Genomic DNA, 14,681 nt, shown 5'->3' on the forward strand with positions numbered 1-14,681 from the left:
TCCGAGTGTGCCTTGCGCATTACGGAGGTTATTCTCTTGGGCAATCAAGCATACATTCGTTTCTCATATCCTTTGACTAATGGTTTAATCGCAATTGTTCTAATGCTGTCCGCAACAAGGAGAGGACCTATAAAAAGTACCAGAGCCAACCCACCCCTGAATCACATCCTTTTTATGTTTCTGCCCAGAATCATGCTAAATCTGTTTTTCGCTCTGCTAAAAAAAAATTCATCCATACTAAATGCTCTTAACTCTCCAAATCCAATTCCTCCCGCTCCTTCTGGCACTTTGCCAAAAACCTTTCTAACAACTTTACCTCATCATCCTTCCCTCCTCTTTTCTGCTCTGATGGATCTATAGCTATTGATTCTTCTGAAGCAGATCTCTTTGCTCAGACATTCTCCTCCAATTCTACCTTAGACGATTCCATTGCTGTTCCTTCATCACTTCCCCCCTCTAACTTCCTCGTGGTTGACATTAAAATATCTTCAGCTGATGTATTTTCTGCCATCTCAGGCCGCAGTATTAACAAGGCATATGGGCTTGACGAAGTCCCTCCTGTTGTCCTCAAGAACTGTGCTTCTGTGCTTACACCCTGCCTAGGTAAACTCTTTCGCCTTTGTCTATCAACTTATACCTTTCCGTCTTACTGGAAGTTTGCTCTCATTCAGCCAGTCCCAAAGAAGGGTGACCATTCCCAACCCTCTATCTATCGTCCAATTGCTTTAACATGCTGTATCTCAAAAGCTTTCGAGTAAATTCTTAATGGAAAAATTTTAAAGCATCTTTCTTATCACAACCTTCTTTCTGATCATCAGTATGGGTTCTGTCAGGGATGCTTCACTGGCGATCTTGTCATCTACCTTTCAGACTCCTGGTCATCCTCCTTTTGGGGCTTCGGCGAAAGCTTTGCCACTGCACCTGACATCTCAAAGACTTTCGATCGAGTCTGACATAAGTCTTTAATTTCCTAACTGCCCTCTTACGGTTTTATCCTTCTATCTGTGCCTTCATCTATAGCTTCCTTTCTGGTCGTTCAATAGCCGCTGTTGTAGACGGCCATTGTTGTTCTCCTAGATCTATCAACAGTGGTGTTTCTCAGGGCACTGTCATATCACCCACTCTCTTCATTGTATTCATCAATGACCTTCTAAGTTGTACATCTAACCCTATTAACTCGTATGCTGATGACTCCACTCTTCACCTTTCCATTCGGTTCCCGCAACGTCCATCTCAGCAATTACTTCAACAAACAAGGGATGAGGCTATGGCACACCTAATGTCTGACTTGGCTCGTATCTCTGACTGGGGTAAAAATAATCATGTTGTTTTTAATGCATCAAAGACTCAGTTTTTACACCTATCAACCCGACAAAATCTTCCACAGGTGTACCCACTAATGTTTAATAATATTCAGCTTAATCGTGCATCATCCTGCAATATGCTTGGGGTTTCAATCACTCGGAACTTATGTTGGAAAGATCTTATTACATCTCTTGTAAAATCTGCTTCTAAGAGATTAGGTGTGCTAAGGTGTCCCTGTTCCTTCTTTACCCCTGCACAATTGTTGACTCTACACGGGTTTTATCCGCCCCTGTGTGGAGTACAATTCTCATGTGTGGGGAGGCTCCCCACATACAGCTCTTCTGGATAGGGTGGAGTCAAATGCTTTTCGTCTCATTAACTCTCCTCCTCTTACTGCCTCCCTTCAACCTCTGTTCCTTCGCCGCACTATTGCATCTTTATCTCTTTTCTATCGCTACTTCAATAGTCACTGCTCCTCTGAACTGTCTGCATGCATTCCTCCACCTCTACGACGGTCGCGTATCACCAGTCTAACAGCAAACTCTCATCCCTGTTCTGTCCAACTCTCTAATGCAAGAGTTAACCGTTACTCCTAGTCTTTCATTTATGCAACAGGTCAACTCTGGAACTGTCTCCCTCTGTCTGTATTTCCTGCTAGCTATAATCTCCAGTCTTTCAAACGCAGTGTGTCCAGGCATCTCGAAATGATCGGATCTTGAATTTGGCTCACTCTTGTACTTTGTTTTTCTATGGGAGGGAACGATTATTGCGGGCTCGTGGCGTTTGATTCCTTCTTCCTAGCATTAAAAAATAAAAAATAAACACACACACACATATACACACACATTCAGGCATCATTTGTGCAAACACTCACAAACATGGACACATATACACAGACACAAATATACATACATTCACACAGACATATATGCACGCAAATACACACACACACACACACACACACACACACACACACACACACACACACATATACACACACATTCAGGTATTCATTCGTGCAAACACTCACACACATGGACATATATACACAGACACAAATATACATACATTCACACAGACACACATGCACGCAAATACACACACACACACACACACACACACATATACACACACATTCAGGTATTCATTCATGCAAACACTCACACACATGGACACATATACACAGACACAAATATACATACATTCACAGAGACACACATGCACGCATACACACACACACACACACACACACACACACACACACACACACACACACATATTCAGGCATGCATTCGTGCAGACATGCACACACACGCGTACATACACACAGACGCAAATATAAACAGTATACATTCACACTGACACATACGCACGCAGACAAATACACACACACACACACACACACACACACACACACACACACACACACACACACACACACACATTGAGGCATGCATTCGTGCAGACACGCACACAAACTGACACATACACACGGACCCAAATATACATACATTCGCACAACTTAATTAGTGACAATATGGTTTTTGCCACGAAAGATCCACCATTGACATACCCAATTTCCTAACTAATTCTATCCATCAGTCAATTGACCTACATGGAGAAACTCATGTAGTAGCCCTTGATATTTCTAAAGCTTTCAACAGAGTATGGCACCGTTCCCTGCTGTCCACACTCCGTTGCTATGGACTAACGTCTTTTCTTCCTTTTATTTCCTAATATCTCAGTGACAGGAAAATAAGAGTAAAAGAAGATGATGTATATTTTAGTTTCCACGCAGGTAACTCCGGAGTGCCGCAGGGATCAGTTCTGGTGCCAACCCTGTCCCTGGTTCATGTTAATGATCTCTTATCTGTCACCCAAAATCCCATCCACTCATATGCAGATGACAACATTATATAGCTCATTCACACTTAGACACCCATTTACAAACTCTAATATCTCTACCTCTCAACTCAGTGCAGCCATCTCCATAAATCAAATCCTATCTACGATCAGTGAATGGGGACAAAAGAACCTTGCCTCATTTAATGCTAGTATACAATTTACTAATAGACAGATATTGACAGATTCGAATATTACCTTCAATGCTACTAATATTCCCATCCCCAAAAGTATTGAAATTCTTGGCGCCTCACTTAACCATGCCCTCTGGTGGACCTCTCATGTCAGATCACTTGCTATAACCGCCTCAAAGAAACTTGGATTATTGAACAGAGTCCGTAATTTCTTCGCCGATGAGCAGTTAGCTATAATTTATAAGAGTCATGCGCTCTCAGCTTGAATATTGCTCACCCTTGTGGATGGTTGTGGAGAGGTTGCATTAAAACAACCAGGCAAAATTCTGAAAAAAGCTGTTAGAATTATTAACAACCCTGCCATTACACATAAACTACCTCCCTTGCAAGTAAGAAGGAATGTTGCCTCCCTTGCATTATTTTACAGATATTTTTTTGGCAAATGCTCAGACGAAGTTGCGTCCACGGTGCCGCCTCCCCATGACTTCCCTCTTGCAACATAGGCATCTGGTAGCGCTAATAACTGGAATGTCACTCAGCCATATTGCATAACTTCTGCCTATCAGAATTCTTTCATTCCCCGAACTGCATCTCTCTGAAATTCGTTTCCCCAGAGCTGTTTCCCTCCAAATTTCAACCCACAGCTGTTCAAGTCTAACTGTTACAGATATTTTATGAACAGAGGACACCAGTAATCTGGTGTATGGATTTTTTTTTTATTCATTTGTTTTTCCTTCCTCCGTTCTGTTATTTAAAACACACACACACACACACATAGTCAGACATGCTTTGGTGCAAACACACACACACACGGACACATATAAACAGACAAAAATAAACATATATTTTTACAAACACATAGGCACGCGGACAAATACACACACACACACACACACACACACACACACACACACACACACACACACACACACACAATCATATACACACAATCATATACACACACTCAAACAGGCACACACAAAAACATACACACACACACATGCATGCACACAGACAGACAGACAGACAGACAGACACACACACACACACACATACACTCGCCGTCACGCACACACGCAGTGAGTGACCGTGGTGGCGAGCAGACTTGTTTACACGATCTCCCACCCCTGGTGTGACTTGGCACTTCGTAGCAGCCTTGTTTCAGCCTGTTGACCCTGTCCCCTCCCCTGCACTTAAGGTTCATGACTGAGTTGAATGTTGAGTGGCAGAATGTGCGCTCTTCCAGTCTACCAGTACCAACCCAGTGAACTTTACAAATTGAAGCGCTGAAGCGGCTCTCCACCAAGTTCAGTGATTCAGTGCTTGAAAGACCTGGAACTTTTTTGCAATCGTGGTTCACGAGGTGGTAGATGGATTGTGCGAATAGTGCCTGCGATTACGAGCGAAAAAAAGAAAACAAAAAATGTTGTACCAAGACCTCGCAACCTTTCTGAAGTGCCACGTGTATGGTATAACCTTCCTACCCTCCTGCTGTCCAACGTAACCTCACTAACCAACAAGATGGAAGAAGTGATTGAAACAGTGCGCGCTACAGGCTGTGACATAATGGCAATTACAGAGGCGTGGCAGATTACCCCTGAAGTGTGTAACATTTAAAACTTTGTGTTATTTCACCATCTCAGGGTTAATCGCAGGGGTGGAGGGGTAGCATTGTTCTGTCGTGCTGACCTGAATCCCTCACACCTCAGTGTTGAGATTCCCGAGGGAGTTCAGGGCTTGTGGGTTAGGCTAAACCCCCGTCTCCACCCCCGTAACACTGCATCTGTCATCGTGTGTGTGGTGTCTCACCCTCCACGCGCCCCCACCGCCCACCTCCTCACCAATTACATCATTGAGACTGCCAACGCCCTACGAGTGAGATTTTCAGCTGCAAAGCTGGTTGTATGTGGGGACTTCAATCGTCTGGACATCAGTGAAATTTTACACCAGCTAAATCTTACTCAGGTCGTGAATTTCCCCACCCATGAGCAAACAACCCTCGACCTTATCATCACTGATATAGCCCAGCAGTACTCCCCTCCCCGACCTCTCCCCCCTCTCGGCCGGAGCACCCATATCACCATTCTATGGACGCCGGCACCTAACACCTCCATGCCAAGGCAAAGGGTCACCGTATACCACCGCCCTATGCTGGACTCTGCTATGAGGGAGTTTGGAAGGTGGGTAATTCAACACCAGTAGAGGGAAGTTTTGGACACTGAGGATGTAGATACCAAGTGGAGGAGCTATGCCACAACCATGACTGAAGCCTTTCACTACTTCTTCCCTGTCAAAGATTTCTCTGTGGATACATCAGATTCCCAGTGGATGACACCACGCCTCAAGCAACTCATCAAACAACACAACAGGACTTATTACACTCACCGTGTCCTGGTCAGGTCCCTGAGGAACAGGGTCATCAGGGAGATCAGGGCAGCCAAGTCATCCTACTACCCAAACAAACTACATCACCTCAAACAGCAACACAGAAGTCAGTGGTTCAGTAGAGTCAAAGCTCTTTGTGGCTTACAAAAGCAAACTTCTATTCTTCCCTGTACCTCTGACTTATCACCTGACCTAGCAGCTCGAGAGATTAACAGTCACTTTGCCTCTATCTGTCAGAGTATGCCCCCTCTCGACCCTTCTCTCCTACCTGCCTACCTCCCTTCCCCCTCACCATCCCCCTCTGTCCAGGTGGCCAACGTAGCTACAAAATTGAAGAAACTGAGGCATAACAGATCTACTACACCTTCTGACCTGCCAATCAAAATTTACAAAGAATTTGCCCCAGAATTTGCTCTCCCACTGTCCTTCATAATTAATGCCTCATTATCCCAAAACTCCTGCCCCAGTGACTGGAAAATTTCCTATGTAACACTCATCCCCAAAATCCATAGCACACAGTCACTGAGTGACCTCAGACCAATTGCCATTACCCCTATCCCGAGCCTTTTTGCAAGGATTTTGTTTTCGACTCGGCATATGATAAAATTAAAAACTCAATAGATACACAACAATTTGGTAACATGAAGTCCTCCTCCACTACTCATTGCCTTGTCAGTTTTCTTGACTTCCTACACAGCCACCTGGACAAATGTAATACCTATCTGGCTGTCGCTTTTGTTGACTTTAGAAAGGCATTTGACCTTGTTGACCACACTGTTGTCATCAACAAGGCCATACGACTGGGACTCCATCCACAGCTGACTGAGTGGCTGGCTGACTTTCTCACCGAGCGACATCAGGCCGTCAGGTATCAGGGGTCGATCTCCTCATCCTCATCAACAATGCCCTCATGGACACCCTGCATCGGTGGAAGTACGTTGACGACAGTACCATTGGCATTCCCATCAACACCAGGCAGCCGGACTACTCGCCACTCCCGTCCACCCTGGACAGACTCAAGAAGTGGACTGAAGAGAACAAAGTGACAATCAACCACACCAAGACCGTGGTGATACACTTCTGTACCTCCTCACAGGCCGTGGCTCGTCCCCAGCTGTCAGTTGGCTCCCATCCTCACCAATTGGTCCAGTCCACTATACTGCTCGGTGTAACGGTGGATGACTGGCTGGGCTGGAAGCAACACGTCATCAACATAATGAGGACAGCCTCATATAAACTGTACATGCTGCGTAGACTCAAGTCACTGGGAATGCCAGCAAAGGAGCTACGTGAAGTTTATACCGCCTTCATACTCCCTACCCTAATGTACGCCTCCCAAGCGTGGTCCTCCTCTCTCACCCTCACACAACAACAGCAGCTCGAGAGGACACAGAAAAAGGCATGCAAGATCATCCAGGGCCCTGCCTATGACAGCTACGACAACGCCCTGACTACCTTGAGTCTGCCAAGGCTTTCTGAGAGGCATCGGGAGGCACTGGGGAAGTTTGGGAGAGGGCTATTATCTCACCCTCGTCACCGACACTTCCTCCCACTTGACACTCCCCCACCACGCTGCACTACAAGCTTGTGCCGATCAGAGCGCCGAGGACTGACCGGTACAAGAACAGCGCCATTCAATCCATTGTGCACATGATTAACTCAGTCTAGTCCTAGATTTAGCATAGACTATTTTAAGTGAACCCCATGTATATTGTCAGTGTATCACTGCTAACCCAATAAACCAATTATTATTATTATTATTATTATTATTATTATTCCGTAAGTACCCAAGCATGCACACACTCGCGGATTAGAAAACACTCACAGACGCGCAAACACAAGCAGGCAAACACACGTGCACACACAGTACCTATGTATGAGAGAGAGAGAGAGAGAGAGAGAGAAGGTTCGTGTATGTGTGTGTGTGTGTTTGTGTCTTTATTGTGTGTGTGTGTGTGTGTGTGTGTTTATGTTGTGTGTGTGTGTGTGTGTGTGTGTGTGTGTGTGTGTGTGTGTGTGTGTGTGTGTTTATGTTGTGGGTGTGTGTGTGTGTGTGTGTGTGTGTGTGTGTGTGTGTGTGTGTGTGTGTGTCTGTGTGTTTATGTTGTGGATGTATGTGTGTGTGTGTGTGTGTGTGTGTGTGTGTGTGTGTGTATGTGTGTTTATGTTGTGTGTGTATGTGTGTTTCTTTGTGTGTGTTTTTTGTGTGTAGGGGGTATGTGTTTATGTTTGTTGTGTATGGGTGTTTGTACGTGTGTGTGTGGGTGCTATGTGTGTGTGTGTGTGTGTGTGTGTGTGTGTGTGTGTGTGTGTGTGTGTGTGTGTGTGTGTGTGTGTGTGTGTGTGTGTTTATGTTATGTGTGAATGTGTGTTTGTGTGGGTGGGGTGTGGGCGGTGTTTGTAAGTGTGTGTGTGTGTGTGTGTGTGTGTGTGTGTGTGTGTGTGTGTGTGTGTGTGTGTGTGTGTGTGTGTGTGTTCTTACCTAATTGTTCTTACCTAATTGTATTTTTACAGGAATGAGTCAAGCTCGTACTGTCCCGTGTCTTAAACCATATTTATCGTACATATCCTTAAATTTGTGAATTGTTTTGGCACACACTATTTCATTCGGTAGTGCATTCCATTGATCAATTGCTCTGTTTGGGAAACTGAATTTCCTTACGTCTTTATCACCTCTCTTCTTATGCAGCTTTTTGCAGTGTCCTCTTGCTGATGCTTCTCCATATGTTAGGTAATCATTTATGTCTACTTTCTCCTTCCCTGATATGCACTTATATAGCATTATGATGTCACCTCTTTTCCTTCTCTCCTGTAGTGTTGGTAGATTCAGTTTATTTAGTCGTTCTTCGTAGCATTGGTCCCTTAAGCTTGGTATCCATCTTGTAGCAGCCCTTTGAACTTTTTCAATCTTGTCTATATGCTTTTTGAGATGAGGACTCCAGACTACTGATGCATATTCCAGGGTTGGTCTAATGAATGATGTTATTATCCTTCTTAGCATGTCTTCATTTATGTATATGAATGCTATTCTTATATTTGCAAGCAGTGTATACATGTTCTGTACCTTCTCGCTGATGTGGTCAGCCAGAGATAGTCTGTTATTGATAATCATACCTAGGTCTTTCTCTTTTTCTGATGTGTATAGGGTTTTATTTGCTAACTTATAATCCCAATCAGGTCTTTTTCCACTTTTACCAAACTTGATTACATGACACTTGTCCACATTGAATTCCATTTGCCATGTACTACTCCATTCATGAAGTTTATTTAATTCTTCTTGTAGCTCTTTACAAAAGTCTGTGTTAGTAATTCTCCTTTGTATTTTTGCATCATCTGCAAACATATTCAGATAGCTCTCATTTCCAGTGTTACTGTTTATGTCATTTATATACACTAAAAACATGATTGGTGCCAGTACTGAACCCTGTGGTACTCCACTAGTCACTTCTTTCCATGATGAGTAGTTTCCTCTTAGTACTGTTCTCATTTCTCTTTTTATGAGAAAATCTTGCATCCTACAAAACAGTTCGCCTCGAATTCCTCCTTGATGGTACAGTTTCCATAAAAGTCTTTGGTGTGATACTGTGTCAAAAGCTTTCTTGAAATCTAAATAGATATTGTCCACCCATCATTCCCTTTCCTGTATTGTGTTTGTTACTCTGTCATAGTAGCTCAACAGATTAGTAACACATGATTTTCCTTTTCTGAAACCAAACTGTCTTTCTGATATCATACTGTGTTCTTCTAGATGATTTACCCAAGCTTTTCTTATAAGCTTTTCTAATATCTTGCTTACAACACTGGTCAGTGATACTGGTCGGTAGTTCAGTGGATTTTGTCTATTTTCTTTCTTGAATAAAGGGACAATATTTGCTTTTTTCCAAATATCAGGTAGTTTACCTTGACTCAAGGATTTCTTGAAAATTAAAAATAATGGTTTACTTAACTCCTTTGCATATTCTCGTAGTACCCAACATGAAATTTCATCAGGATCACTTGCTTTTCCTCTGTCTAATCTTCTTAACCCCTTAACCGCGGGGCGTCACTTTCGTGACGCTTGGGAGCAAGGGATCATACCGCGGGGCGTCGCTTTTGTGAGTCTGTGTTATTTTGAATTCACCCGGGCTTCCAAGTGGGGGCTTGTATCATCTATCAGTACTGCCAATGTCCAACACTAGTCAGCACTCCTAATCTCATCTGTACTCCCATCCATTGTTGACAATTTAGCCATTTCTCCCCGTTCTTGACTCCCCTCCCTACCCCCCCTCCATTACCCTATCCTCTTGCCTGCCCGGCCGTGCTACGCTAAGTAAATCTTCTCTGGAATTTTTCATTGATTTCATCCATTGAAATAAGCCCTATGTCCTATTCTAATACCAAATAATATATACAAGAAAGAAATAAGGTAAGTGAGAGTGCCAAACACCTGGAATTGGCTAATTATCACCTGACAACACCTCACGTGCACTCGTTCGCAAATTTTCGCTGTTTTTTTCCCCTTGAAATATGCCCTATATTCTATTTTCGTAATAAATATACATGTAAGGAGGGAAGGGAGAAGCCTAAGTGATATTTACATTCACCTGGAACTACGTAATTTATAATGTATTGTCTAGATTTCCTGGCAATCATATCAGTGCTAAACAAAGATGTTTCAAGATCTAAAAATTGGTAGCTCTGAAAATATATCTCCTAAGTAGGACTCTAATCTATTTTCGAAATAAATATACATGTAAGGAGGGAAGGGAGAAGCCTAAGTGATATTTACATTCACCTGGAACTACGAAATTTATAATGTATTGTCTAGATTTCCTGCCAATGATATCAGTGCTAGACTTAGCTGTTTCAAGAAGTAATATTGGTAACCCTGAATAACCCCTTAGCAGGCCTCCACGCTAGCCCTCCGTTATCAGGTTACTCTCAACTTCCGAAGTGAGAGTACGTTTGTTTCTTCTTGCTGACTTCAAGGCCTTTTTTCACCCCCATGCAAATGGCCCTGTGACCTTTACCCCCTACTAAACCTCGTGTGGAAAGAGGTAAAGGGCTGACAATTGATAAAAGAGTGACTACGATCTTTCTATTGAGTAAAACAGTGCAAGTGGAATTGTAAATAATGTGTAAACAGCAAGTGAAAGTAATGAATGTAAATATACGTGAACAATGGAAAACAGTTTTATAAGTTATTTCAAGTGACAGTGCACAACACAGTGTAAATAAAATAGAAATGTAAATAACGTAAATAAAATAGAGAACGTAAATAGAAATGTAAATGAGTAGTATTATAAGAATACGAGTATATACCCTAGGAGTAATGAAAGTGAAAGTTTCATTCTAGCATGTCTGAATGCTATGAGTTATGAGAGTGAAGATGAAAGTGACATTCACTCTCAATGCCAGTATACAGGACGAGAAAGTGAATGCTACGTGTTTTACTGAAAGAAATTGAATCCCTACAGTGACAATAAACTAATACTACTGAAGGAAACTTATGAATAAAGACTGTAGATATATATAAGTATTATATAGTAATAGAAATATAAAGTGTGAGGGGTTTTATGAATAATAAATGACAGACTACTAAGAGCGAACTAGTGCCAGTGCGACGATCAGACGCACTCGTAATTTCCATTGCTTTCACAGTGTGTTTTTTTTTTTAGTATGGATCCCAAACTACTTGAAAATTGTAGAATAGTGTTTATAGTGTTCGTATCTGGCTGTGGTAATCATATTACGGGTTGTCGGGAAGTGTAAATTGGAGACTTCGTTACCCTACTTCAGAGGTCTCCACAAGTCCTACGGTAACTGACGAAGGCTCAACAATCATTTCAGGAGAAAGCTGAAGGTATGTGCCATAAGCATATGTAATTTTATTATTCTAGGACTAATAACTGATTTTTGGCAAATATTTTTTGAGAGTCTGTCGGAGCCCAAATAACCCCGCGGCACACGCAAGTCATTGGTAAACAAGCCTGCGGTGTAGGGGTTAAGTCCTCCTGTACTACTTTTTCTGATATTTGTATATCTGGTAGTATGTGTGGACGCGCATGTTCCACATAGTCCCTCAAAAAAAAATTTTCTTCTGTAAAAACTAATTGGAAATTCTTATTTAGTGCTTCACAAATATCTTTCTCTTGTGTGTAAGTGATTCCCTCGTCAGTAATGGATTGTATTATATCTTTTACTTCGGTTTTGCTTTTGATATAGCTGTAAAACAGCTTTGGTTGATCACTACTTTTATTTATTATATCCTCCTCAAACTGTTTTTGGGCTTCCCTCCTTATTCTTGTATAATCGTTTCTTGCCTGTTTGTAATTATTATACCCCGTTTCACTATTGTGTCTTCTGTATCTATTCCACAACAAATCTCTTTCTTTTTATTTTTTACATTCTGTATTGAACCATTTCTGTATTTTCTTATCTGTTTCTTTGTGCTGTGGGATGTACTTCTGGACTCCTATATCATAAATTTCACAGAATTTTTCATATACAGCATTTAAATCTTGTCTTCTAAGCTCATTTTCCCAATCAGCTTCTAAGAAATATTTCTTTAGGTCTTGATAATTTCCCATTTTATAGTTTAGGCTCTTTTTGTAACTGTCATTGCTGTTTACTATGTCATATGCTATCTTGAAGTTATAATTTAGTACTGCATGATCGCTTTTGCCGAGTGGAGGGTGATATATTAAACTGTCAATATCATATTCTTGCCTAGTAAATATTAGATCTAGCACTGAAGGTACATCAAGTCCTCTTTTTCTGGGGGTTTCCCTCACATTTTGCGTTAGGAAAAACTCGGCATATGATAAAATTTAAAACTCAATAGATACACAACAATTTGGTAACATGAAGTCCTCCTCCACTACTCATTGCCTTGTCAGTTTTCTTGACTTCCTACACAGCCACCTGGACAAATGTAATACCTATCTGGCTGTCGCTTTTGTTGACTTTAGAAAGGCATTTGACCTTGTTGACCACACTGTTGTCATCAACAAGGCCATACGACTGGGACTCCATCCACAGCTGACTGAGTGGCTGGCTGACTTTCTCACCGAGCGACATCAGGCCGTCAGGTATCAGGGGTCGATCTCCTCCTTCCTCTCCCTGACCTGTAGGGTTCCCCAGGGTACCAAGATGGGTCCACTGTGCTTCCTCATCCTCATCAACAATGCCCTCATGGACACCCTGCATCGGTGGAAGTACGTTGACGACAGTACCATTGGCATTCCCATCAACACCAGGCAGCCGGACTACTCGCCACTCCCGTCCACCCTGGACAGACTCAAGAAGTGGACTGAAGAGAACAAAGTGGCAATCAACCACACCAAGACCGTGGTGATACACTTCTGTACCTCCTCACAGGCCGTGGCTCGTCCCCAGCTGTCAGTTGGCGCTCATCCCCTCCAATTGGTCCAGTCCACTAGACTGCTCGGTGTAACGGTGGATGACTGGCTGAGCTGGAAGCAACACGTCATCAACATAATGAGGACAGCCTCATATAAACTGTACATGCTGCGTAGACTCAAGTCACTGGGAATGCCAGCAAAGGAGCTACGTGAAGTTTATACCGCCTTCATACTCCCAACCCTAATGTACGCCTCCCAAGCGTGGTCCTCCTCGCTCACCCTCACACAACAACAGCAGCTCGAGAGGACACAGAAAAAGGCATGCAAGATCATCCTCGGCCCTGCTTATGACAGCTACGACAACGCCCTGACTACCCTGAGTCTGCCAAGGCTTTCTGAGAGGCATCGGGAGGCACTGGGGAAGTTTGGGAGAGGGCTATTATCTCACCCTCGTCACCGACACTTCCTCCCACTTGACACTCCCCCACCACGCTGCACTACAAGCTTGTGCCGATCAGAGCGCCGAGGACTGACCGGTACAAGAACAGGGCCATTCCATCCATTGTGCACATGATTAACTCAGTCTAGTCCTAGATTTAGCATAGACTATTTTAAGTGAACCCCATGTATATTGTCAGTGTATCACTGCTAACCCAATAATCCAATTATTATTATTATTATTATTATTCCGTAAGTACCCAAGCATGCACACACTCGCGGATTAGAAAACACTCACAGACGCGCAAACACAAGCAGGCAAACACACGTGCACACACAGTATCTGTGTATGAGAGAGAGAGAGAGAGAGAGAGAGAGAGAGAGAGAGAGAGAGAGAGAGAAGGTTCGTGTATGTGTGTGTGTGTGTGTGTGTTTGTGTCTTTATAGTGTGTGTGTGTGTGTGTTTATGTTGTGGGTGTACGTGTGTGTGTGTGTGTGTGTGTGTGTGTTTGTGTCTTTATAGTGTGTATGTGTGTGTGTGTGTGTTTATGTTGTGGGTGTATGTGTGTGTGTGTGTGTGTGTGTGTGTGTGTGTGTGTGTGTGTGTGTGTGTGTGTGTGTGTGTTTATGTTGTGCGTGTGTGTGTGTGTGTGTGTGTGTGTGTGTGTGTGTGTGTGTGTGTGTGTTTATGTTGTGCGTGTATGTGTGTTTCTTTGTGTGTTTTTTGTGTGTAGGGGGTATGTGTTTATGTTTGTTGTGTATGGGTGTTTGTACGTGTGTGTGTTGGTGTTATGTGTGTGTGTGTGTGTGTGAGTGTGTGTGTGTGTGTGTGTGTGTGTGTGTGTGTGTGTGTGTGTGTGTGTTTATGTTGTGTGTGTGTGTGTGTGTGTGTGTGTGTGTGTGTGTGTGTGTGTGTGTGTGTGTGTTTATATTGTGTGTGAATGTGTGTTTGTGTGGGTGGGGTGGGGGGTGTGGGGGGTGTTTGTACGTGTGTGTGTGTGTGTGAGTGTGTTCTTACCTAATTGTTCTTACCTAATTGTATTTTTACAGGAATGAGTCAAGCTCGTACTGTCCCGTGTCTTAAACCATATTTATCGTACATATCCTTAAATTTGTGAATTGTTTTGGCACACACTATTTCATTCGGTAGTGCATTCCATTGATCAATTGCTCT

At 43.0% G+C, this 14,681-nt stretch overlaps 1 protein-coding gene and 1 pseudogene across 1 annotated transcript in view; both read left to right on the forward strand.

Moving 5' to 3' along the window:
• Nucleotides 1-14,681, forward strand: part of LOC145397995 (glutamate receptor ionotropic, delta-1-like) — a 262,257-nt gene that overhangs the window by 152,301 nt on the left and 95,275 nt on the right. The gene's annotated exons all lie outside the window — the stretch shown is intronic.
• Nucleotides 4,962-13,643, forward strand: LOC145398199 (uncharacterized; annotated as a pseudogene).

The sequence above is a fragment of the Coenobita brevimanus genome, chromosome 44, assembly GCF_032717465.1.
Source record: "Coenobita brevimanus isolate Jiangsu-jjx chromosome 44, ASM3271746v2, whole genome shotgun sequence".
Taxonomy (NCBI): Eukaryota; Metazoa; Arthropoda; class Malacostraca; order Decapoda; family Coenobitidae; genus Coenobita; species Coenobita brevimanus.